Source organism: Sarcophilus harrisii, chromosome 1 (genome assembly GCF_902635505.1).
Source record: "Sarcophilus harrisii chromosome 1, mSarHar1.11, whole genome shotgun sequence".
Classification (NCBI taxonomy): Eukaryota; Metazoa; Chordata; class Mammalia; order Dasyuromorphia; family Dasyuridae; genus Sarcophilus; species Sarcophilus harrisii.
In genome coordinates, this window is record NC_045426.1 from 125,902,995 (window position 1) to 125,929,835 (window position 26,841).

The 26,841-nt window shown below is 36.5% G+C and overlaps 1 protein-coding gene across 2 annotated transcripts in view; it reads right to left on the minus strand.

Annotated features, from left to right (window-relative positions):
• The window catches only part of PRLR (prolactin receptor), a 210,720-nt gene that overhangs the window by 138,107 nt on the left and 45,772 nt on the right, over positions 1-26,841 (minus strand). Inside the window, exon 1 of one of the 2 annotated variants that reach the window (XM_031964108.1) lies at positions 6,675-7,149. The exons of the other annotated variant lie outside the window; for it this stretch is intronic. The gene's annotated coding sequence lies outside the window, so the exon portion shown is untranslated. Of the gene's footprint in view, positions 1-6,674; positions 7,150-26,841 lie in introns of those variants that run through there. 2 annotated transcript variants of the gene reach the window in all.

The following is a 26,841-nucleotide window of genomic DNA, read 5'->3' on the forward strand; positions in this document are numbered from 1 at the left end:
CTTCCAGTTCAAAACCTAGACTAATATCATATTCCATGTAGTTAACCAGATAACCATTAACCTATAGTAACAGGTAAATTATGATTAGCCTAAAGAAGTGAATCTAAGAGGTCTTCTAATATTAATGCTTTCAGTGGAGGTACTACAATATGATCTATAAGATGTGGCAAACCAAAAGACTCATCTCTAAAATGAAAGAACTAAACAAAATGATCTCTAAGTTTTCTATTCATTCACTTCTAAATTCGATAAAAAAAGTAAGGGAATACATATTTATTAAATGCCTACTATATGCTAGTCATATACTGAGCTAAGTGCTTTACTGATATTTTCTCATTTTGATCTTCATGACAATCCTGTAAGGTAGACACTCTTCTAACAGTTGAGGAAACTGAGGTAAACAGAGACTAAGTAACTTGCCCCGTCATAAAGCTAGTAAATATCTGGGGCTAAATGTGAACTTAGGTTTTCCTGATTCCAGGCTGTTGCTCTAGCCACTTTGCTACCTTTGATCCTTTGATCAATGCTTATTATTATTCCTCCAGGCTTATGGGCAAGAGTCTAGTCACAAGCTTTGAACACTTTGAACCAGCACTCCATACACAGTGACACAATTGAAAACATAGGGTCATCTTTTAGAATAGATGCCCCCTCATGTTTAATGGGACTAGCAGAGGTAAAGCTAAAGAGGTGATGGCAGAGACCAGTATTTCTTTGACAATCAACTTCAAACTCCATTCTAACAATGGTATTATTTGAGTAGTCACTAGTTGTTGTCCCAGTGCCTCCTCTCATTCTGTGTGAAATATCATGACTAGGAAGTAACAGGCTCAACAGTGGTTTGTTATGACTATCATGTACCAAGCAGAGATTCAGAAATCAAAAACAGCTAGACATTTTTGTGATTATCATCATGCAGTAAAGTCTAATATTGCAGAAGAACCAGTGACAGCAATGATTTTTGGGGGGTTTGTTTTTGTTTTTGCCTTTTACAAATAATCATGACAAAAATTGAGCAGTCCCAGAAGAGACTTGAAACTCATGCTCTTTTTAAAATTTTATGATTGTCCTTTTGCTTTTTATCACATTCATTTCCAAATGATACTAGTGAGCTTTCTCTTGTAACAAAGATTGAAAGAAGAAAAACAAAAACAAATATACTCAAACCAGCAGCATGTCAAGCATATCAAAACTGCATACCTTTTACATTCAAAATCTCCCACCTTTCAGTGAAAGGACATGTGTGTGTAGGAGTAATACTTTCTCAGCTCTTTTTGTGAACCAAGCTCGTTCATCACTATTACCAACATTCAGTTTTCTTTTCTGTTGTTTTCACTTATATTATTATAGTCATTATGTATATTGTTTTTCTTGTTCCATTCATTCCTTTAGCTATCCCTTGTTTGCTTTTTGAAGTAAATACATCATGGGTTGCAATAAATTCCAGCAACTTTGATATTTCATGAAGAGCTATCATAAGAGTTTTATCTGAGGCAGCAAGATGGTACAGTGGATAGTGCACTAGAAGTGGAATCAGAAAGACCGTGAGTTCAAATCTGACCTCAGATACTTTCTATTTGTATGATCCTGAGCAAGTCATTTAACCTTTGTCTTCCTTGGTTTCCTAAACTATAAAATGGGGACAATAGCTCCTCCCTCCCATGATTATTTTGAAAATCAAATGAGATTTTTGTAAAGTGTAAAGTGCTCACAAATTGCTTGACACATAGTAGGAACTTAATAAATGCTTGTTCCTTCAAGCAAAGAAAGTTCCTTCAAGCAAAGAAATCAAGAAGTCTTGATTTCACTTTTTTTTTAATACAAAGAGGTAGAATGACATAGTGGAGACAATACTAGATTTGGAGTCAGGAAAAACTAAGTTTTTAGGGCAGCTAAGAGGTGCTGGGCCTGGAAGATCTGAGTTCAAATGTAGTCTCAGATACTTAGTGGGACTCTGGGCAAATCACTTAACCCCTATTTGCATCAATTCCTCATCTGTAAAATGGGGGGGGGGGACACTGGACAAGAAAATGGCAAACTATTTCAGTATCTTTGCTGAGAAAAACTACATGGACTTGTCCATGTGGTCACTAAAAGTCAGATACCTCTGGCAACAGCAATTGATCTAACTAGGGACAAATAAATCATTGTTAGAAAAAAAAAAGAAAAATTCAGTTTAACTCCTATCTAGGAGCCATCTCTTAGCTGAGTGATAATGGCCAAGTCGTTTCATTTTTTTGAGGCTCTGGAAACTCTGTAATATTCTATGTTGGACATCTGCCAGGTTGGAAGGAGTTCGTACTCTAAAGAAAACACAGGTCTGTGGTATATTATTCCCCTCTACATAACACATGATCTTGATAAACTGTCCGTATTGTTCCTTACACTTGATTCTCAATTTTTGACTTAAAATTGCTTGGTCACCTTGCCTTGAATCTTTTGCCTCCTTACTTCTGCCTCTTAAAATGACTAGTTTCCTTACCACACCTTTTGTATGAAGTCTTTTCTGGTTTTCTAAGTTCCTCTCCCATGCATTATTTTACACATACCTATTTATACATATATTATACCCCATCAGGCTGGAAGCTCTTTGTGGACAAGGACTTTCCTTTTTAGCTTGTTTCCCTGGCATCTAGTATGGTGTTTGGTATGTAGTAAGTGTTTAATGAATGCTTATTCCTTGTTTGCTTAATTTTTTTTGGAAAAAATAAAAGAATTCCTATGAGTTCTTATTTTGGTTCCATGGTGATAAAATCATTAACCTATAGCACCACACTGTATTCACAGATCAAGTTTTTCATAACACATTAGAGTATACTGGGAGTAACAGAAATAACCAATACACATGTTTAATCAGAATGCCACCAGAAGTGACTGGAGTTCAAATACCTGTAGTAGTATCATTATTGGTTAGCTTTCTGGTAAAGTGTAATTTTGCAAAGACCTTACCCCCTAGATGTGTTGTTCAGGGAATTTTGATAGATTGTAAAAAGTAAAAATAGATAACTTAGGAATGGATGTAAGAAGGTATGGGGTCATCCCATCTAGCATGATGAAAAAAAGGGCACGGAAAAGTGCAGGAGATATTTCTTGAAAGTGTAGTGTCAATAAAAAACTTAGCCTACTATTCCACTTGTGGTAGAATCTGGAGGTAGATTGCCTCTTTATTCCTAGATACTTTGCTTCTCACTGTGATCCAAAATCATATTAGCTGTTTTTGGGTGCCATGTTGATTTGTGCCAGGTTTGCAGATCACTTAAACTTCTACACCTTTTTCAGACAAATTACTATTTAACCATACCCACTTTCAACATATGCTTGGGACTTTTTAAAACCCAAGTATGAGATTCTACTTACTCTTATGTGCCTGAAAACTCCTAGTGCCTAGAAATACCGGGGGAGGGGACATCTGATAATGTTCCCCCCCCCCAGGCTTTTTTTTGTAGTATTTGTGTATTGACTGTGAACCACTGGTGAACTGAACTAGTTCCTTCTCTCAAATTTTTTTGGTTATACCTTCCCTTCCTGCCGCCATAATAAATGGAACTTCTCCATGAAAGAGCCATACTGTCCATTACAGAAGAGCTTTAAGCAATATCAGCTGGATGATGATTGCAATCTTGAGGAAAGCTTAATGGCTTGAAAATTTTTGAGAAAGGATCCCTTGGGAAGCTACTACCAAAGACACCCATCACATTGTGATTCATCATAATCAAAGCTGACCTTTATCATTTTTTAATGAGTATTTTGAAAAATATCACAATATTTTTAGGAATTTTAAATGCAAAATCTGAGTTTTGCTGTCAAGATTGCCTTATACCCAGTGATGTAAACTGAAAAAATTCTTGAATTCAATTAGTATGTATAATTACTGGCATATTCTAGTTAGTTAGAGAATATTATTTAGGTTAGAACTTTGTTCTGCAGCATCTTCACCAGCTTTCCTCAGATCTGCAGTCACAGTATTGTTATGCCCATGCAAAATCTTGTAAAGCTAAAAGTAATCAATTGATTATGGGGATATTTATTCATTGTATTGTTGATCCTGTTGGCAAGAGGACTTTATTTGGTGTTAGGAACCATTACTTTAATTTTGGGGCATTTTAATAGTTCAGGAGTATTTTAAAGTCTGCAGAGTACTTTTTATACATTATCTCATTTGATGCTTACAACAACCTTGTAAGGTAGGTGCTATTATTCCAGTTTTGTAGATGAGAAAGCTGAAGATCCACAGGTAGGTGAATTGCCTTGTGGTTATACAATTAGCAAGGTCAAACCCAGTTCTTTCAGACCCTTTCCACTAAACCATGCTGTTCCTTTTAGTAGCTATTGGATTGTTATAAATATCAAATCACTATAAATATCAAATACAAATATCAACTCAATCAAATATCTAATCCAATTAAGATGTGTAGTCCTACATACACACCCATACCCACATCCACTCACACACAAAGTGGTACTACTAATGCCATCTGAAAAATTCTGTGGAGACAGATGGTACATCTTGGAAATATGAATAGCAATGCCTTCATCTGGTTGTTGACTCATTTTGGGAAACTCACATTTTTAAAAACAACATCTGATGATCTCTGCTTGAATTTTTCAATAAGCTCTCAAATTCATAAGATATCTCAGTCCAAAGTGAAACAGAGGTTATGAGGGAACTTATGACATTTATGAATATCAATAGACTTACATTTTTCAGCTTTATTGATGTGTTTTGTTTTTACATTACAAATATTTAAAGATTGCTCCCATTTCATCAGAAGTCTCTTACCATGAACAACACACATGGTTATTCAGAATTCTCTGTTATGTTGTGGTTATTTGTCCTTCATTCTTGAAAAGGACCATGACATCAGGATTAATTATAACATGAAAGTGAACTGAATTGTAGTAAGGGCTGTGTACAGTCACCAGTCTCACTCTTTCCTTGGGAACCATCTGGGCCCAGCAGCAAGATATGGATCAGGACGACTAGAAATAGTCCTGGATGCAGTAAGAGACCTTGGAATGAATAACACTTATGAAGTTCTTCAAGCTTCTCTGTTATATTTGCCTCAAGACACAAAAGGCAATCTTCCTTGTATATGGATCCCAGAATCTGACTTACATCAAACTTTGACAATCCCCAAAGCAGTCATTTCGTGTACAAAATGATCATTATAACTTTACTCAGATTCCACCAAGAAAAGTTGTATTAAATCACTCCACAACAGCAATGAAGTAGATTTATAATGTCTCCTGTTTTCTAGCTTCATCAGAATTATATCCTCACCACCAGATGATATTATAGAAAGAAAGCAGTAATAAATCAGCAAGGAAGCAGATGACTCATCAAAACAGTACATGACTCTTCAACCCTTCTTGGGACTAACCTTGTTCTAAAAGCACTGTGACATACAACTATATTAATTCAAGAGAAAGACTAAAATTGAACAATAGTATCCCTTGGCAAAATAATGGTACTAACCCTTAGGCTTCCAGGAAAAAGCCATCAGTGAATACAGAGACAATGACACTGAAAATTATTTATCCTGATGTTTGATTCAGTGCAAGTATTTTATTGGTATACATTGGCTACTATGGAAGGTATTAAAACATAAAAAAATCAAGCATAATCCCTACCTTCAAGAAATGTTGCAAAATGTTTGGAGAAACCAAGATAAACCCACAAGAAACAAATAATCATGTAAGGCCATATGTGATAAAAAAAAACACCCCAATGATTGGTATAGATTATCATCTATTAGAAGAATAGGCACAAAAGACATATTGATTTAACAGATAGAATTCTGGGAGATAAAGTCACACTTCTAATAGTGCTTCTGTGACTGAGTAAATCATTGTTCCTTTAAAGTTTGCAAAATTCTTAACAAAGATTACCTCATTTGGGCCTCCCCATAACAACTCTGTGAGAAAGGTATCACCATTTTGTAGATGAGAAAACTCACTTAATCTATCTGTGCCTCAGTTTCCTCATCTCTAACAGGGCATATTATTATTACCAGTGGTACTTCACTCAGAGTAGATACATGCAGCCTGATTTCTGATTCCACCACTTGATGAGTCACCCACTAGCCTCCAAGACCCTGTCCCAGTCCTTCTTTAGCAGCAGGACTATGTGATTTCATTAGTTTCTATGGGTTCAATTATCACCTCTATGCAGGAAACTAGCAAATCTACATATCCAGCCCTCTGTCTCTTTTTTTATCTCTTTCTTCTTTCTCTCTGTCTGTCTCTACTTCTGTCTCACTGTCTCTCTTTTTTCCTTCTATTTCCCTCCTTTCCTCTCCTCTCTTTTCTTCTCTCTCTCAACCTCCAGTTTTGATCTTTTGGACATAATTAACTGGATCTTCTATAAGCCTTTTAAACTCAAACTCAGCAGATCCAAAATGTTAATTATTATCTTTACTCCTAAATCTACCCCTTAACTTAACTTCCCTATTTTTGTTGGAGATTTCACTTAAATTTCCATTTACTCATATTTGGCAATCCCAGTCATACCTGATTTCCCTCACTGCCCTCCACCCCATATGCTATCATTTCTCAAGCCTTGTTAACTATATCTCCACTTCTCATATTAATCTCTTTTTCTTCACTCCTATAGTAATGACTCTAGCTTCAGTCTTTTATCTTCTCTCACCTGGATTATTGCAATAACCTCTTACCTGATCATCTTTCCTCCAATCTCTTCCCTCTGTGATGCATCCACAGCCACCTTTGTGGAATTCCTCATTTAGGATATGGCATTCTGAGTCTCCAGACCTGACCATAAACTCCTCAGATCAGGAAGCTTCAGTGGCAGCAGAGCATACATTATAAACTCCTCTGCCAGGCATTTAAGTCCTTCAGGATCTGGCTTCAGCCTGTCTTCCATACATTTCCATGACTGTTGAACACACAGCCTGCATTTCCAGCACACTGGCCTGCCAGCTGTTGCTTGTATGTTATATTCTCCTTTACCCCTCCATCTTCCATAACAGGAATGCTCTCCCTGCTTGTCTTGGCTCCCTTAAGTCCCTAGCTTCTTTAAAAGCTGAGCTCAAGGCCTCCTCTTCCATAAATCTCATCTGATAACCTTAATTTCTTTGGCACTTTTTTCCTTCCCAAAGGACTTGGTGTTTACTTCCATGTGTACCCACTCATGCCCCCAGGATAATATCAGTTTCTTGAGGTCAGTTACTTTTTTTTCATTTTGGTAATCACCTCCCCCACATTGCACAGTGCTTTGCAATAATAGATACATAATAAATCCTTGCTTAATTTGATTGAACTGAAATGGCCTAATCAATGTGAAGCCCTTTGCACATTTTAAAACATATCTAAATGCCAGTTTTTATTATAGGAAATAAGAGAGGAAACGATCACTGATCTAGAAAACTTAGGGATGTTACTATGAGGGGGAGTGGAATTTCCAAAGGATAGGGAATATTTGGAGAGTTGGAGAAATCAGGGGAAGACATCGGGGGAGCTCAGGGGAAAGAGGGTTAGGAGGCTGTTGTGAACAAAGATCGGTAAGAAAGTGAGAATCAGCATGCCCAATGACAGCAAAGAAATGTGCTGACTGGATCACAGTTTGTTTTGGAGAGTGGTGGGAAATATATTTGCAGTTGAAAATGGGGGAAGGGAAAGTTATATCAAGAGTCCTTGAAGTCTATAGAGTTTTTACTTAAACCTGGAGGCAGTAGGGAGTTATTGAAGTGTTAGAGCAAGGGAATGAACTTTTCATGGCATGAGGACAGAAAACTTGGGGCAAAAAGAAGAAAATGCCCTAAGCAATTAAAAAAAGGAATGATAGCTACCATTTATAAAGTACTTTAAATGCAAAGCACATTACATGTTATATCATTTGATCCGAGAACATTTTTTAAAATCCATGACAAAATAATTCTATGGGCTTTCAGTATAGGGACATATGATATAAAAGGAATATCTATAGTGTAAATTATATATTAGACAGCCCTTTCCCCCAGAAGTCATCACTATGCATATGGAAGGAAACTTGAAGCATTTGAAAATGAGCCCCAGAGCCATCAAAGAACAGCAGCTATTTGCGTTTTGTCTCTCTCTCTTCTTCCAAGTCTCTGGTAGCAGGTACAACATCCCTGGACTGCTTGGCACAAGTTCAGAAGCCTCCCTAAGTCTAGCTGGAAGGTGATATGGGGAGGATTTGTAGTAGCATAGGAGATGGGCAGAAACTAGGAAACATCTATCCACAGGGGATCATCCTTACAGCCTTGGGCTTTTCTGCTCTAAAAGACAGTCAGCACCTTCTGACAAAAGCTTGCCTTCTTCCCAGAATACAAAGAAAAAATTACATTTTTTGGTGTGAGCCCTATGTTTTCAGAGCTGGAGAGATTCTTGGCTGAGGAAGCTCCACCTATTAATGCAGATCAGCAACTAATTTGTAATTTAAAGTTTTAGAGAATAACCCAGCATACTGACTAGAGTTAAATGCCTGGGACCAGACAGTATATGTTAGAAGAGGCAGGATTTGAATTCAGGTCCTCTTGACTCTGAGGCAGTCATCCATCCACTAAACTGCTACATTGCATCTCCAAATCATCCATTATCATTGACATCGTTATCCTATCTCCAGACAAAATACAAGAGGCATAAACCTGTCAAGAAAACTATAGTGGTACATGTCAGGAGTATCCTGAAATTAAGGTACAATGGGAAGAACTTGCTTAGAATGGTGACAATGGATTAGAATTCATTGAAGCCCAAATTCCCCATGATATTAATGAAACACAGGGCCTACAAATCCTATAAATTCTCTTCCTCTGACCAGCTCATTCCTCCCAGAATCTTCATTTTAAAGATGGTGCCCAGACCAGCATGTGTTCCTTCTTTGAACTCCAGTTCTAACTTTCTGGATTTTCCCTATTATGTAGTAGAAGAAATTATATTCTTTCAAAGTTTCCTTCTCTTCTCTCCCACAATTCCCCACAATCCTTTCACCTCGCTTGTATATATTGACCAACTCCATCTGAATATACGCTCTTTGAGACTACCTTTCTGCTAGTATGTGTATTCCCAGTCCTAGCTCAGTGCCTGGCACATAATTAGTACTTAATAAATGCTTGTTGACTTAATTTGACTTGAGGAAACTAAGAAATAGGAAGGGGCTTGCCTTTCTGAACACAATCATATGAATCTAAATCATCCTGACTCCAACAGGTTGATTGAAAATAGTAGGCAGTCTTTCTCTCTTGTATCTACCAACCCATCTCTATCTCCTTTGCTCCCCATTCTTCCTTACTTTCCTTAAAAATAACATATATATATATATATATATATATATATATATATATATATATATATACACAGAGGCTGCTTAAGCCATACATAGTGTGGCTTACATATTCCTGAAGAAGGCTGTGCAGGTTCTGATGACAAATTCTACCCTACTTTACTTTCTTGTAAAAATAACCAGAAAGCAAAACTTACATTTGTTTTTGTTTGTTTTCTTTTGTTTATGTTTTTCTTTTTTTTCCTCTCTTTTTTTTTGCTGGTCAAAGTGGCAGTGAATGGATGATTTTGGCTGCCCTCAGCTCTTGCAGAATGCTATAGCAGTACAATGCCATTTGTACATAGAGGACCCTATTACTTCTTATGGAAGGTTATCTGAGACAGGCACTGTTTGAAGCCCTTGCAAAATCATATTTTGAAACATGAACTGGACTTGGCATCGATTCATTTAATACTCTAGAGGTAAGGCACTCTCAGCCCAAGAGGAGAACAATATCATTCTTTTGTTATTTGACCAGGGTTTGGGGTTGAATAAGAAAGGGAATACAGGGCAAAGGAAGACAGGGGCTACTGTAAGGATAAAAAACGAGAACAGGAAACTTATTTAATAAGTTTACACTTCCTCTGGAATACTATTCCCTGGCTCTTTACAGCAACTCTGAATCTCTCAGATCAGAAAGCCAATGCTGATATAGCGAAGGTAGGTCAGGAATTCCCAGCTGCCAGCTTCCAGGAGCCACTGAGGCAATCATTCCAGCATGTGTACAGGCTACTTTCTCATTAATGCTCTGAACCTTGTACATTGCTCCACATGATCATCCCTAGGAGATGGAAGGGAGGAGTAGACAGTAGCCCAATGATATCCTTTAAAAGCATGTAGGCTTTGTAGAACTCTCCCACCTTAATGGTTTAAATATTCATAGTCAGGCTAAAAGGAACATCAGACATGATAACAAGAGCTATAGCTCTCTATCCAAAGGAGCTGGGCTCAAATTCTGTCTCTGTCACTAGAAATGTGGGTGACTGAGAAAGGCATTCAAACAATTAGATTTGGCGTCCTCATCTTTGAGACAAATGACCAGGTCAGAATGGAGATGACTTTCAATGTTCCTGCCAGTTCTGAATCTGTGAGCCTGTATGGGGAACCCTGTATTCAAAGGGTTGTTGTTTGTCCTTCGTTCTCTTTGAGGACTGTGACATCAGGGAGGTGATGCGATGACATGAAAGTGAATTGGTTTGAAGTGAAGGAGGGTTGTGCAAAGTAAACAGTCTTACTCTCTCCTCCAGAGCCAACCAGTCTGGTGGCAAGATATAGATCAGGATGATTGGAAATGGTCCCTATGCAGGAGGAAGTCTTGGCTTTTTTTCCTTTAAAGAACAGGTATAGGCTAAAGGGTATGAATGATGTAATCAATTAATCTATAATTGTGAGTAGTGAAACACTACCTCTCAGAGTCATAGTGTATCAAGCTCTGGGCCTAGAATCAGGAAGACTCATCTTTCTAAATTCAAATCTGGCCTCAGACACTTAATGGCTATGTTACCCTAGGCAAGCCTTTTAATTGTTTTTACCTCAATTTTCTCATTTCTAAAATGAGCAAGAGAAGGAAATTTCATATCATTCTAGTATGTTTGCCAAGAAACCGCCAAATGGAATCATGAAGAGTTGGATATGACTAAAAATGACAGAACAACATTACCTGCCAGGCTCCCTAAGAACTTATATAAAAATCAAAAAGAAACAGTCCCTGCCCTCAAAGAAGGATCTGTCCCACCCACTTAGCCTTAGCTAGAAAGGTAGAAAAACTATAGGTTAATCATGTGCACCTGAGACAGCCATTTTTTGAGGTGCATCTGGCAAAGCTACCTTATTTGGCACCTCCCATCCAACCTTATAGCTGCCTCCCTGAATCACTACCTAGCTACCTGAATCCTAACTTTGTCCTTAAATTGTAGCACCTTATGGGATTGCTTGGATTTTCTATACTCTCAGAATAACTCTTCTAGCTCCATGGTTCCATTTTCCTTGATGATTCTTCTGTACTAACTTACCTCTTATAGATTTTTTGCAAACAGGGAGAATGGATTTTGTCTAATTGTCAAGATTCTCACTTGACTATTAATTCCTATGATCTGTTCAGTCTAGCTAATCAGCCTGAGGTCCATCACTTCCCCTTACTGTTTCATAGGAGAATAAAGACAATTTTTTTTTAAAAAAAGCAACTTGTTTTACTTTTTGAGAAAATACTGATATATAAGTGACTGGTTTATATTGCTGAATAAAGAATACTCTAAGAAACTGAGGTCATAAATCCAATCACTTGTACACAGAAATGTAGGGTTAGAGACGGGACTCTTAGACATTACCTTCTTCACCCTACCCACTGTCAGTTTTACAGATGAGGATATTGAAGTCCAGTTAGGTGAAGTGTCTTGCACAATGTGATATAGTACTGAGTAGAAGAACCAAGGTTAAAGCCCCAAATCTAGACAATTTAGCTCTAGCATGACATAAATCCCTCAACCTTGGCTGACAACTTTGTAAAGGCATGCTGTTTGCCAGAAGGAGTATAAGTGTGTGGATGGGCATATAATCATGAAAACTAGGAAACACTATTCAAAATGCTTGCCTTAATGGTAGAGAATCAGTGTAGCCATCATTGTCTATGAAAGTCAATATGAGCCATTCAATTAATTTGGAAGCTGTCTCCCATGCCTTGAAATGTCCTCTCTTTCCCAACTTCTAGCCTGTAACTTCCTTCAACGTTTGGTTCTGGTACCACTTGTTAAGAGAGGTCTTTTATCAATAATCCAGTTGTTAATCTGTTCTCTCATCTTCTCATTTCTTTGTATTTATTTTTAAAATATTTTGTATTTGCCCTTTGACACTCCATTGTTTTCCTAATAGAATACAAATTCTTTGCACACAGAACATTTCTCTGTCTCTGTCTCTGTCTCTTTCTTTCTCTCTCTGTCATAAGTAATACCTACCAAGTACCTGCTACATAGCTGGTGCATAAAAAAAATGCTTGCTGCATTAAATTTAATTCCACTCCTTGTAGGCAATCTTGTTTCTCAGAATGTAGTAGGTGAAGGAATGGTAATAGGGACTATATTCCCTATGACTCTACTCCTCTTCCCACACAATGCTGGCATTGATTTATGTATGGTAAGTTATTATCAAAGATTAAGGTCAATTTGACCTGCCAACACAAATGCCCAGAGCCATTTACCAACTGGTGTCCTTAATTGAACAGGATCTTTCCCCCATTTACTTATAGAACTGCAAAGCTGATAACTTACACTGGTTTTTCTGGGCATTAGAATTAAATTCTGCTCTTGTGTGACACAGAGAAGTCTCCTCATTCAACTGCTCTGAATTTCAAGGTCATATGCCATTGACTCTTCCATCCCTTCTTTCCTTCTTTTAATTAAGCCAGTTTTGATCCTTGTTCCCAGTTTTTCTAAAATCCTTGTTTAGGAGCCTGCTCTTTAATGTTTTTTTTTTTACTTGATTTGTTAATTGTGGTTAAGTTGGAGACACCCATTTTTAAAATGGGAAAGTATTTTGACTGCTTAAAGAACCCTTGCTTTCATTTCCTGTTTTGTTTTCATTACTAAATTCCACCTCCTCTTAGTGTTCTCCATAGCAGCCTTGCCTCAGCTACTAAAAACAAACACACATACACACATACACATAAACAAACAATAACACATAATTATGCTTGATTTAACTTATAAATTGGGTCACTTGGAGCAGATTCTCAGAGCAACTCAGAGCCAGAATCAGACATATGGTCTTACCGAAAACTTTTGCTGATGAATTAGCCCCCTCTAAGGGAAACCTTTTGCCAGTTTTGCAGCTCAGCAGTCACTGAAACTAACCATCTTGTCTTTTTTCAAAACCCGTTTCCTTTAACAGCTGGGATAAAAAAAAGCACATATGCTTAAGTGAGACAAACATATGTCAGCTGTCTGTTAAGGTATTTCTTTGCCAGTCGGGAGCTGTTCCTCGAGTATCTGTCTAGCCTTGAAGAAGTCATTTCTAAGGGAGATATTGTTTCTGAGCAAAGGCTCAATGTTGCTTACTTATCCCATCTTTCCTCTTTCCTCTGTTAACAGCAGAGATGCAAAGAGAAAGCCCTCTCCTTCAATCCTGCACAACAAAGTCCCTGTCTTTGCCTCCTTCCTCTCCCTTCTCTTCTCCATTGCTCTTCACTGCACTCCAAACCTATTGCCCTGCAAGGGACACAAGCAGAATTCTTAGTGTACATCATTTTTATTCCCTAGGGGTAATTATTGAATTAAAGAAACAGTTTTTGAATTGTTAGGAATAATAGCTGCTCTATTTAGAATTTGCAAAGTTTTCCTACTTCATCTCCACATCCCTTTGCTCAGTTTCTTCTCTCTTTCTCCTCTCCTGCCTACGCTCTCTCTTCCTTATACCCCATAGCCTTTCTTCTTATTCAAAATCACTTTGGACAAAGTGCAGACATGACTGGAAATCCCAACAGTTGGACTAGTGCTGGGCTTTACATATGACTGATATAGACACTTGCCCCCAAAGAGGAAATGATTGGGAAACTTATTTTACCCCTGCCTAGAAGCTGGGCTGACATGACACCTGGATGTCTTTCTAGTACAACGGCTAGAAGTCTATGGTGTGAAGTGGTTTCAGAGTTACAAAGATCACTTCCTCCCCCTTATAATCCTCTCTGAAATATGTACTCTATTCAGCTTGCTAATGTTTGAAATGCATTTTCAAATGCAATATCCCAATTAGGGACTCTAACCTTTGTTTCTTAAATTCTACTGCTTTGGGAAAAAAAGACACATTTCCTTGTGACTGAACTTATTTTTTTCTAAAGCTAGTTTTAAGAAGGAATATGGGAAAGAGCTTGAAGATATTGGGAAACCAGAAGATGAGGAAACTTTTGGAAAGAGGGCTAAAGGGCATGAAACAGAGAGGCTGGAGACCCCTTAGATAACCTTGTTTGCGTCATAATTTTACCTGCTTAAGAGCATATAATGCTAATTGACTTGGTAATAACTTATTATAAGGTTTCCCCCCACCAGCAGACTGGAGGGGGCAGACAGGAAGAAGAGGAATGGTAGGGCTTGTGACAATATTCCAAGGAGTTACAACATTCATATTCATTGGCAGCTATTTCTGCTCTACTTCTGACTAGATAACTTCTTCCATTTCATCCTCATGTCAGTGTTCATGGCTTCTTTGTACTTCAGCTTCCTTCAAATCTTTTCTCTAAAATGGATAAGAATACAGATTATGATATAGCTGCAAACAAACCTTCAGCAGAGTGAATAAGTCTCAACAGGAGTATGCTAGTATGTCTGTATCTGCTTCTCTTTTCCAAATATTATTGTGATTAATAAGGATACTAGTAACATATGCTGATATTGTTGTCAGCATAAAATGATAAAATGATTCCTGTAAATTGCTTTGTAAATTTTATAGCACTATATATATATATATATATATATATATATAGTCCCTTTCTTTGACTGACTGATCCTGCTAAGACCATTTCCAACATGTAACCTTTCCTGTATAATTTCCAGTGGGGACCCAGGTCACCTTTTTCTGAATTTTCTGGCCCTTTGTACATCTTCTATATTCTTATCATCTTCCTCATTGGGTCCTATTTGTTTATGTGTATGTCTTTTCCCCCTTATCAGATAATGAAGTACTCAAAAAATCATAATTTATGCAATGAAAATTCAAATGATATGTTGTGAAGTGCTTTCTAAACTTTAAAACCCATATAAAAATAAATACTCCTTATTGATAATAGGTAACATTAATTTAATGCTCTAAAGTCTGCCAACAGTCTGCCTACACTCTCGTTGGAGCCTCACAACATTTCTGTGATCACTACAAATTTTACGTCCTAATTCACAGAAAAGAATCTCAGAGAATACAAATTACTGCCTCATCTAGAGGATATCAGAATTTGAACTCAACTCTTTCTGACTTAGAAGGCAACTTTTGATCTATCACATTTCCATATGTTATAGTTGGTATAAGTATTTGCATTTTCTGTTTCTTTATACTCTGACATCCTTAGTGTCTTGCCCCACTCATACTTGACACTCAATAAATGTTTTCTCAATAAAAGCAATCAGCACTAAAAAAAACAAAAAAAAAATTCGCGCTGGATATTATTATTATTATTGTTGTTGTTGTTACTACTACTACCGCCTCTGCTGCTACCACTATTGCTGTTGTTGCTTCTACTACTGCTGCTGTTAATATTACTACTACTGCTGCTGCTGCTACTACTATTACTGTTACTATCACTACTACTATCACCTGAGATCTGTGAATGATTTTATATTAAAAAGGATTATCTTTTTTGAAAAGGCTAGAAGAATTCTCCCCCCTCCCCACACTCACGCCAAAAACGAAACAAAAGTTTGTTTTTGTGTTTCTAGCAGAGCATAATAACTCACTTTATTTCCTTTCTCCATAAACAAAAACCAGCCCTGTTTTTAAGTTCACAGGGAGACTAAGTCAATGTGCTTTGAATGACTTCTGAGTTAGGTTAGAGTTGAAATAAAATCTAGACTTCTTTCCTCCAATCAACAGATTTTTTTTCCTATCAAGCCTTGACTCTAAATGGGCAAACATCATGAGATTACAAGTGGGTCCTGTTTTAAAGAAAATTCACACTTACAAAACTTATACAGTAAGGAGGAGCTCAATCCAATTATGTGCTATGGGCTGTGTTAAAAACTCAGAATACAAATACAAAAGAAAGAAAGAAAAATATTTCTTGCTCTAAGGATCATTATTTCCTTTATGAAAGAATTTGTCTCTGGGATCTTCTAAATTGTGAGATTCTTTAGGGAATTTAAAATATAATTCAATTTCCCTTTTCCTTCCTTCCCCCTCCTATCCCCACCCCCCATGAACACAAAACTTTCCAAGAATGACTCATAGGTAGGTCAGAGGGTAAAATTTGAACCCAGCTATTGCTCTTTTTACTAGAATACAAGGAAAGTGGGGTTAGGGGTCAGGGCTTTGAAAGAGCTTCTACATTTGACAGCTTATGAGTTGTACACATTTCAGGAGAAAACCATCAGGACTAGAAGGTCTAGGGTAGCTCATGATATAGGGCTTCATATTGACAATATGCTTGTCACAACCTTTAACAGCCTCAGGATCAAGGGCATTTGATTAAAGAATTATTTTTTAAAGTTGTTTTGTTATGATTACTCTAACCATTATTAAGTTTATTCAACAGGTAATAACAGAGTGTTCAGTTTTCTAAAAGCCAGATACCACTATTTGGTTATCATTTACTTAATAATCTTCTACTCAGGCCCTTTTCCATCCCTATTTCAATCCAACTTCCAAATGTCAAGATCCTTTTCCTAAAATGCAATTCAGATCTTCCCCCCCTCCAACCTCCAATCCTCAGCCCAACCTTTATACCCTTCCTCCTGATCCATTAAATTCCAGGGTCTCCCAGTTATCTTTAAGATCAATGACCAGGTATGTTGAGTGGGACAATGTGAAGATAGATAGATGAAGAGATGGGAATAGAAACAGAATGATTGAGACACAGATACACAGACACACAGAAACAGAGACAAAGACAGAGAGAGACAGAGACAGAGATAGAGACAGAGAGACAAAAAGTAGAGAAGATACAGAGATAAAGAGAGGAAACACAGAGACACACTGAAATGACAGGAAGGAGACAGAGATAGAGAAAGATTGAGGCAAGCAAAATCAATTCCTCATAGAGAAAGAGAAGCAATTCAGCTGAAGACTCTTGCTAAAGCTGTAAGGAGAATTGTTAAGCAGAAAGGGAATGGAGAAAAGCCATGGAAATCCTTGACAACATGAGCAGGGATAAGTATAGCAAAGGGTTGAGTTCAGATTAAGTGGATCACAAAAACAAGGATCTAGATCAGGCAAAGTATACAGATATATTGAACTTCATGTAAAAATGACATTGAGGAAAAAGTTATATGCTGATTCCTCATCCAGTTCAGTTTTTTCAGGCACTAGGAGATGCAGAGTAACTAGCATTGAATATAGTAGTTGAACAAGTAACTCTATAGAGAGCTGGGTTTCTGTTGACTAAAAGAACATAGGAAGATTACTGGAAGAAGAAATCAAAGATGAAAGAAAGCCTGTTAATTCCCTAAGGAGGTTAAAATTTTAAAAAACAGGATAGATGAAGGGAATGAAATTAGGCCTGTGTATGACCCTAGTAAGTTCTAACGTAATTAAATTCATGGCTGAAATCTCCACAATGGATGGAGAGGGTTGGGAGATAAGGCCATGTTAACAAAGTGCATAGCTGTAGTCAGCTAACAATGAAGGTCAGACCATGGTAGGAAAGGTGATACTTGGATCACAGAAGGGCCTCAATTCAACACTGGTCATGGATTGCTTTGAGCATTCATTCTCCTTTGATAACTATCTTTGTTGTGTTGGTAGGGAAAATGTCTGTCTTCTCAGCATATTAAAACCAAAAGGATAAAGCACCAGCTTTTGGTTTGGTGTCTAAATATTGTTTTGTCCAATACCCACCAAGAATGTACTGGTATGTGTTCTTTGTAACAGAACATTTAATTTCATTTAATTAGCTTCTAGACCACAGAGAAGGATATTGAAACCTCAATAAACCAATCCAAAGGTTATATGAACAAAGTCGTCCTGGGTGTGGATAGGCTGTAGAAAATACTGGGTCAATGCCAGCATTGCATAAAGAGGGGAAGAAGGGTAGATAAAGAACTCAGTATCTAAGTTCACGTTTTAAGCCTGCCATCTGTTAGCTATGTGATTCTGGTCAAGTCAGTCGATCTCCATGAATTTTAGCTACCTCTTCTTTTAAAGTGATGATGAGGTAACATTTAATAAGTCCTTGAAGTTTTCAAAGCATTTTTTATATATAATAATTATAATAACTAACATTTATGTAGAGTTTAATATGTGCTAGGCACTGGGCTAAGCGCTTTACAATTATTATTTCATTTTATTCTCACAGCAACTTGTGAGAGGTAGGTGCTATTATTATCTCCATTTTATAGAAGAAGGAACTGGGACGAACAGAGCTTAAGTGACTTGCCTAATTCTTAGGTTAGATTTGAACTTGTTTTCCTCATCTCATGTTCTAGGTACTCTGCTGAGTGCTGGGGATACAAAGAAAGGCTAAAGACAGTCTTGTCTTCAAGGAACTTACATTCTAATGAGGAAAGACAAACATGCAAAAGAAAGCTGAAAAAAGGAAACAGGGAAAACGGAGGAAACCTAGCAGCTGGTGGATGCCTAATAGAATAGGAGGAATGGCAAATGGATGGGAAATAGAGAGATAGCTGACATTGGTGTCCTCTTGGTTCTGGGAGGCCCCCTCCACCCTTCAATCAGAGGGAGGGGCCTAGGAGGCAGTGGGTACTGTTGATACAGGAGTGCTAGGGCTGAAGTGATCTTCCAGAATAAAGCAGTTCTTGGATAATTCCTGACTGTCACAATTATCAAATGGAGAGCAATGCAAGGCAACTGGTGGCAAAGACCCATCAGTGGACCATATAGAAGAATAAAATTAATGAAAATTCTATTTATCACGGTCTAATTAGTATTTTCCTTATAGCAAACCTGCTTGCTGTCCAAGTTTTTTTTTTTAATTATTTTTGCTTTTTAAAAAAGTAAGACCTGGATTTTCATAGGGCAGGGAGCTCTAAGGGAAAGAAACTTCCCTTACCAATGAAAATCTTAAATTGCAGTTGTCATTTATTATCTTAAAAAGTTGATTAGGAAACTGAGGAGTTAAGGGACTTGCCCCTATTGTCTATTATATAGCCAGTATTCATTAGGAAGTGAAACTAGATCTTTTCTTTAGTAACCTCTTCCTATTGTGTTGATACTGGTGAAAACACATTGTAATATATCTGATAATTGAAGTTTTTTAGAACTGAACTTTCAGAAGGTATAGATAATTTCTTTCTTCTACTGCTTAAGATGTTGGAGCAATTTTACTATTGTAAGGATTCAAGTTAGTAAGTAAATTTGTTCAAATTACATTAATCATCTACATTTGAAGCCCTAAAGATGCAAAACCAAAATGTAATAGTCAACTCTACTAGGAATTATTACATAGTGACTTAAAATTTATGGAAGAAATAGGAGCAACAGTCCTTGACCTTGTCCCTGTTCTTGGAAACTTGGTGAACTTCTAGTCTCATTGAGGTTACAAGATTATTTGTCCTTGAAATCAATTTCAGTGATCCATTACTTGCTTCGTTTCCTGATTGCAAAATCAGGACTTTTTTTCCTTTTTTTTTTTTTTTGCTATACCACTGTAAAGGGTGAATTTGGACTGAGAAAGACCCATTTTCACATTCTGCCCCCGCCTCCATTTCTTGACGTAGATTGCTTAATGTCTCTGAGCTAGATGAGAACTTTTCCAAGAACTAGATAAGACTTTTCTACTAAGCTATGGACCATTGAAATCACAGATCATTGAAGTACTGACTCAGTCCAGGATAGATTATTTTTTACCATTCTGTATTTTCACAACCAGCATATATTAAAAAAAAAATCTTTGTCCTATGGAGGGCTATAAAATTTTTCAGTGTTAAAAAGTGGTCCCAATTTAAAGAAGGCAGGAACCACTAAGATGCACCGAATCCCACTAAAGTAGATAAAATCCCAAATCCCTAACTATTCTGGGCTTTAATGTTTCAGAGGTAAGAAGAAGAATAAATCCCTTCATTCTCTGCCTTGTAGTAATTTTATAAAGATAAAATACTGTGTAGAATGTGGGAAATAAAGAAACTTTATGGATGTAAGTTAATACAAAGCTGCTGACTAAAGATAAAGGCAAAAAGGTTTCATCTATGCCCTCTTCCAATTTCAGAAAGATTAATGATTTGTTTATTTTAAGTGACCTCAACAAGGTTAGATTTAATTCCTCCATTAATTTTTGTAATTGTCCTCAACTGTTTGGATGGGAGGTATTGCTCAATGAGCACATTCTTGGTTTGATTATCACTCATGTGATAGATTTTCAAAGGCTTTTCTCAGCCTGTCTTTCCCTGGTGTCTGGGTTTCCAAATGGCAATATGTTGTGTAAAGTCTGAAGACAGCCATTTCCTTCTACCAGTAAGTACATGCTTCTAATGTCACGTATAGGATGAAGGCACCAAATTGGATGTATTGCTTCAAAGATGACCCTGTGGGAAAAATGACTTTTTCAGGAAGACTGACACATTGAATTACACAAGGAAAATATTGAATTCTGTAAAGGAAAAAAAAAATCAAGGCATCAGGATTGGAGCCCTGACCCTAGTACTAGTAAGTGGGTTTTTGTCTCAACTGCTATGTCTAAGTCCCACATTATTTCACAGTCTCAAACACTGAGTTTTTAGGACCAATCATTTGCCTGAAGAGAGTAACAATTCATATGAGACAAATAAGGAAGATAATGTTAGATAGAATAGCTAATGTTAGATAGAACTCTATCTTTTCTTATAATTCTTTACATAAGGATGTGAGCTATTTTTAGAAGCTAGAAGATAGAATGCCATGATGTCTCTAACAGGCTCTTTTCTTCCTTGAACTATTTATTTTTTCTCACTTGCTGTATGAATTCAGAATGAGAAAGCCAAGGACAATGTGTTTTTGAGGGCCATGATGGTTGGTTGCATCTTACCAAAGAGAAAAACACAGCTATTATTTGTATTTTGTTGATAAACGAAATCACCAGTTAGAAGGACAAATGTGCTTCTTGGAAACATTGTTGTATGGGGCAACTTTGATTCATAATTCTTTAGAGAATACATACTTCAAAAGACTGTGAGAACTGGAATTTGGTTTTTCACCCTTTTTCCTTCACTTTAGAAAAAAAAGTTAGTTTTAGGAAGCATTGTTATTAAAAATGTTAATATTATATCATTTATTCAAAGTATTGATAAGTTTTTATGATTTTCCACAAAAAGTAGTGCCTTGAAGTGCTACTTGGATCTGTTACAGTCCTGTTCTGGATCAATTGGTGCGTGTTCTGAAGGCCCTTACCCTGCAGGTTCTGACCCCAATTGAATAATTAAACATAATGCTTTCCTAGAGAAATTTAAGAGAATTTTGGATGGTTGGAGGGGAGGGGAAGAATGCAGGTCCAAGAAAAAATATTCAGATTATTCTGGGAAATTTCTTTTGATTCTATGAAAATTAGGGCATTTACCTTAGCCTCATGAACCATGGAGCCAGAAGTTAGAAAAAAAAAAGAATTGAGCAACAACTCTGAGGTTGCTTACTAGTTACTGGTATTACAGTACCTATTATTGCCTCCTAGTTACTAGGTAACTATGGTAGGTCTTTTTCAGCAAAAGAAGTGAATTAACTTCATGACCACTTAGAAAAATGAACAAAATGACTTGGAATAATTAGTTTAAAATAAAACAAAATGCAATAAGAGCTTGAAGTAGGCTTCTCAGATTTATCATGTCTAAAACAATTTATTCTATTTCCCACGTCCAAATATTGTCATTTCTACTTTTATAACAGTTCCCTTATAAAACTTCTTCTCTCTAATTAGTCACAATCCTAGTTCAGGCCCTTTTCACCTCTTGCATGGGATGCAGGATATATTCAGGGAAGACTAATACCTCTGGTGTGAGGACTATTGAGCCCTTTCAGATCTGCTTTCTATCTTTAATATCCTTCTGATCTACTTGCACCTATGACTCTAAGAAGCTTCAGCCTGCATAGTAGTCACACCTTAGTAAACCATTTTAGCAGATGGCCTATATCAGGTTGAAAGTAATTGAGAGGTCTCAAGCCTTTTGATGAGGTAGGGGGATGCCGAACCCCATGCTTGTGGAGACTTCCCCTGGTGGAATGGGCAGATGAGAACAATTTGTTCCAATGGCCATGAAGGCATCTGAAATGGGCACAGTGGATACAAAATGACTGTAATTGGGTGAAATGATCTGGGAGGACCAATAATATATTGTTCCTAATAGACTGATGCAGAGACAAAGAAAGAGGGGAAGAATATCAATAGGTTTATTGATATATGTGTTTAATAGTGATTAATAAAAAGTTAATAGATATTGGAAGTAATGAAGCTTGTACAAATCACAATGAGTGACTTAATCAGCTGCTTCATCAGCCTTTTAAATATATAGTGCAATGACATTCCATCATTAAAATGTAAGTTCTCCCTCATACCAAAAGAAAGTCTGGATCTACTTTCTAGGTATGGTATGGATGGGATGTGTATGTGTGTGTGTTTGTATATTTATTGTGCCAAAGGGTCTTCTCTAATGCTGAAAATCAATGAATCTGATTTTTTCCTATCTTCAGATTATTTTTTGAAGGCATTGACATGTAAGTCAAAATCTTATAATTTTAATTTGATCCCTTATTCTCTATAACTAACCAGTCTGTTACTAAGACCTATGGATGCTTCTTTTTTATTGCCTTATAATTAATATCCCTCTTTTCTATTTCCACTGACATCCTGAAGGATCAACTAGAAAGAAAGAACTCTGGTTTTGGAGCAAATTCCATTATTTCCATCTTTGAACATCAATTTGTTAAGAAATTTTCTCTTACATTAAGCCTAGCTCTCCCTTTTTATAACTTTAACTCATTGTTTTCAGTCTCCCTTCTAAAAATCAAATAGGAAAAGTCAGATTCCTCTTCTATTTGATAGTACTTCCGATACTTGAAGGCAGCTATCAGTCTCCCTAAGTTTTTTTTTCCTTAGGCTGAATATTCTCAATTGATTGATTATTTCACAGTCATTCACTTCATATATATATGCTTAGAACATAATAAGCAATTTGCTTAATCTTAGGCACCTAAGGGACTTGCTATTGGTATGTTTAATTAAAAACTACTCATGGGATTCATCACAAGTCAATTGCTGGTTGCCCTAGTTGTAGGAGATATATATATGCTTCAGAATAAACACTGGAAAAAAATGACTTCTAAGATCTCTTCTAACTCTGAGATTCTTTTTTTGACTACAACCCAATCATAGTCCTTGGAGTCACACCATATAGGAATTCCTAAGTGAATCAGAATGATTCTTTTGCATGTCAACACTTTTGCTATTCTCAACTGTGGTCACAGCCAAAGTTGAAAAAAGTTATTAGAAACATGATCTGCCAGCACCACGAGCTAATGTGAAGTCAAAGTTTCCCATTCACAAAGTTAGTTTCTGAATTCTAACAGCTTTGTGTTCCTACCATTTTCTCTCATCACTTTCAGCCTTCTGGTCAGTAGTGTTGCATGTTGCATCCCCAAAAGTCAGCACCATTCTAGTCATCATTGGGGAAGAGAATTGGGATCATAACAGGGAAAAATTCTTTGCGCTAAATATAGGATGCTATCAGTATCATTGAACACTATACCTTAAGAAAGCATAGTAGATAGAATTGGAAAAGGTCCAGAGAAGTGAATTTAAACTGAGAGGGTCCTACAAGGGATGTCCTACAAAGGATTGGAAACAGTGTTGCAACTCCAATTTAGAAAGATAAAAACTGAGATAATATTTGATCAAAACCTTCAAAAAAGGATAGAATGAATACAGACTTGCTATCAAATTCAGGGATACCATAACTATGTGAAACCCCTGTAGCTGGAAAATGTAAATTTAGGACAGATAATATGAAACACATTCAGCATGGTGGATATAGCACTGGGCTTGAAATAAGGAACACTCATCTTCACAAGTTCAAATCTTATTTTAGATGTTTCTAGCTGTGTGACCCTGGGTATGTCACTTAACCCTGTTTGCATCAGTTTTCTCCTCTGTAGAATGAGTCAAAGAAGGAAATGGCAAACCACTACAATATTTTGCCAAGAAAACCCCAAATATGGTCAGGAGTTGGACATTACTGAACAGCAGGAAAAGAAAGCACATTGACTTATTCAATGAAGAGTAAATTTCTAGACTACCTTATGTGTTAGGCTGAAAATATGAAAGTTTTATTTTAAAATTAGGCTTTATATGATTATAATGATCAAGGCTATCCTTGAATAATGGCTGAAAATTTTATTTCCTTTTTTGCAGGGATTTATTCACTTGCTACATTGGACAGTTTAATGGATTTTTTTTCTTTTTAAAAAAATTCTTTGTTACAAAGGAAGATTCTCTGAGGTAGGGAGGAATATGTTTGCAAATAATAGTAATATAAAAATGAAAATTGTTAATAAATTTCTTTTCAAAAGGAAGGAATAGAGAAATGAATAAATGATACACAATAGAGTTCTAGGAAATCTAGAATGTTTGAGGACTTTAACACTTCTAGAGATTGATATGAGGGAATTAACATGACCTCCATACAATGTTTCTTAAGGCTCATACTATCAGGTTAAATGGTAGTTCTTGTGTTCCTATCATCATGCTGACCAAAAAAAAAAAAAAAAAAAAAAAAAAAAAAAAAAAAAAAAAAAAAAAACCATGTATTCCCCAATGTTAATATAATCGGTATAGCTCTGGAACTTTGGCAACGTGCATAAGGCGTGGCTCCTATATGGATCCTCGGTACAGACATAATGAAAAGGGTTTTGTATTGGGAGGAAGAAGACAGGTTTTAATTCTCTGTCACTAACTCAATGTACAATCATGAGTAAGTCATGGGTTTTTTTTTATTTGCTTGTTTGTCTGCTTTTTCTTTATAAACAAAATGAAGCAGGTGGAACTAATCTCTCAGCTCTATTCTAACTTTAACGTTCTGAGTTTTTAGATAAATAAACAAACAGAATGTACTTTTAATGTATTTCCAGAAGTATTCTTCTCATGGACTCCTTATCTATTTAGAATCATAGGATCAAAAACTGTTAAAGCTAGAAGAGAGCAACTCTTTAATCCCCTGATTTTAAATACAAGAAAAAAGAAGCCCTGAAAAGCTAGTTGAAAGTGCCAGAGCTATGAAGAGCATTCAGCTATCCTGTCTCCTAGATCATTGCCTTTTCAGATGTACTTGTTCCTTCAAAAGGCAGCTAGGTAGTTCAGTAGATAGTGTATTAGGCCTGAAGACAGGAAAACCTGAATTCAAATCTGGCCTCAGATACTTCCTAACTGTGTGATGATAGGAAAGTCATTTAAGCCTGTGTGCCTCAGTTTCCTCATCTGTAAAATGAGCTGGAGAAGGAAATGGTGAACCACTCCAGTCTTTGCCAAGAAAACGACAAATGGAGTCACACAAAATCAGACATGATTGAAAATACCTGACCAGCACTATGGTTCAAAGGCACATTCCTCATAGTCAAATATAAATAGTATCAAAAATTTCAGAAATGACAATCTTTCTCTTTTTTTTCCAAGAAGCCTTTCCATATTAATTTTTCTGCTAGTGGCTTACTCCTGAGATTATTTCCAAATGATCCTATGGATAATTTGTTTGTATATAATTTTCATCTTTTCTATTTGACTATGAATTCCTTGATATCAGGGTCTTTCTAATTTTCTTTTTTCTTGTATCCTCAATGCTTAATATAGTGTCTGGTACATATAAGCTACTTAATGATTCTTGTTGATTTGACATGACTTTTTAATCAACCCCTTCCCCACTGAATCCAACCATTCCTAAACCTACATGAAAGCATCTCCTTTAGTATGTGCTTCAAATCTTTGAATATTTGTATAACTAATTTGTAACCTCAGAAATATAAGTTATGAAGCAGGTACTATGGATAATATTATATTTCCCATTTACAGATGAAGAAATTGAGGCTCAGGAGAAGTTGAATGAGTTACCTTAGGTCACACACCAATAACTAACTAGGATTTGACTCCCAGATTATAGCTCTTTCCTCTATACAAACATTTCCTTTACTTTTCTTTGCCTTCAATAAAAAACAAAACTAAACCCAAAACTAAAAACATGATTATTATCTCCTAAATGATTTCATAAATGAATAATTGTGGAAAATGTCTCAATACTAGACATAATTTTTATTCTAACTAATAATGTCAGTGGTGGAATTTTCCCTCATGGACAAGTACTTAGATACCTCTTCTGGTGGGAGAGCTCACTGGCAGAAACTATCTACAAAAATACATAAGTAGAGATGTATATGAAGCCCCTAGCTCACCAGAGTTCAGATTTAATAAATCTCTACCAAATAGTAGAAACATAGAATTTCTGTCCTGTGTACTGGCCAGCACCATGGTGATCATTGTTTAATTTTTATATCATCCTAAGATCCAAGAGACCCAATTTTCCTTCTGTTTCAAAACTAGATAAAAATGCATTAAGAAATGAGCCATAACTAATGGTCAGGTTCTGAATTTCATAGTATCGAGATGACTATTACCAGAAAGGCCCTGTGACTCAGTCCCAAAATCAAAACAGGAGATTTATTAGAGCACTTAATTTTCCTTTTTGTCAACCTTAATATGTCTTAGACCCTCAAAATATAATATTTGCCATTTATGGAGCAACCCATTCTAAGGCTCACTTGCCAATGCTAGGCTTTGGAGGAGAAAGATCACCTACCTTGACAATGCTTCTCATTTCCTGGCTATGTAGTACTGGCTGATGCTAATGAGGGATTGATTTGATAACTAGACACATGATAACTGGACACAG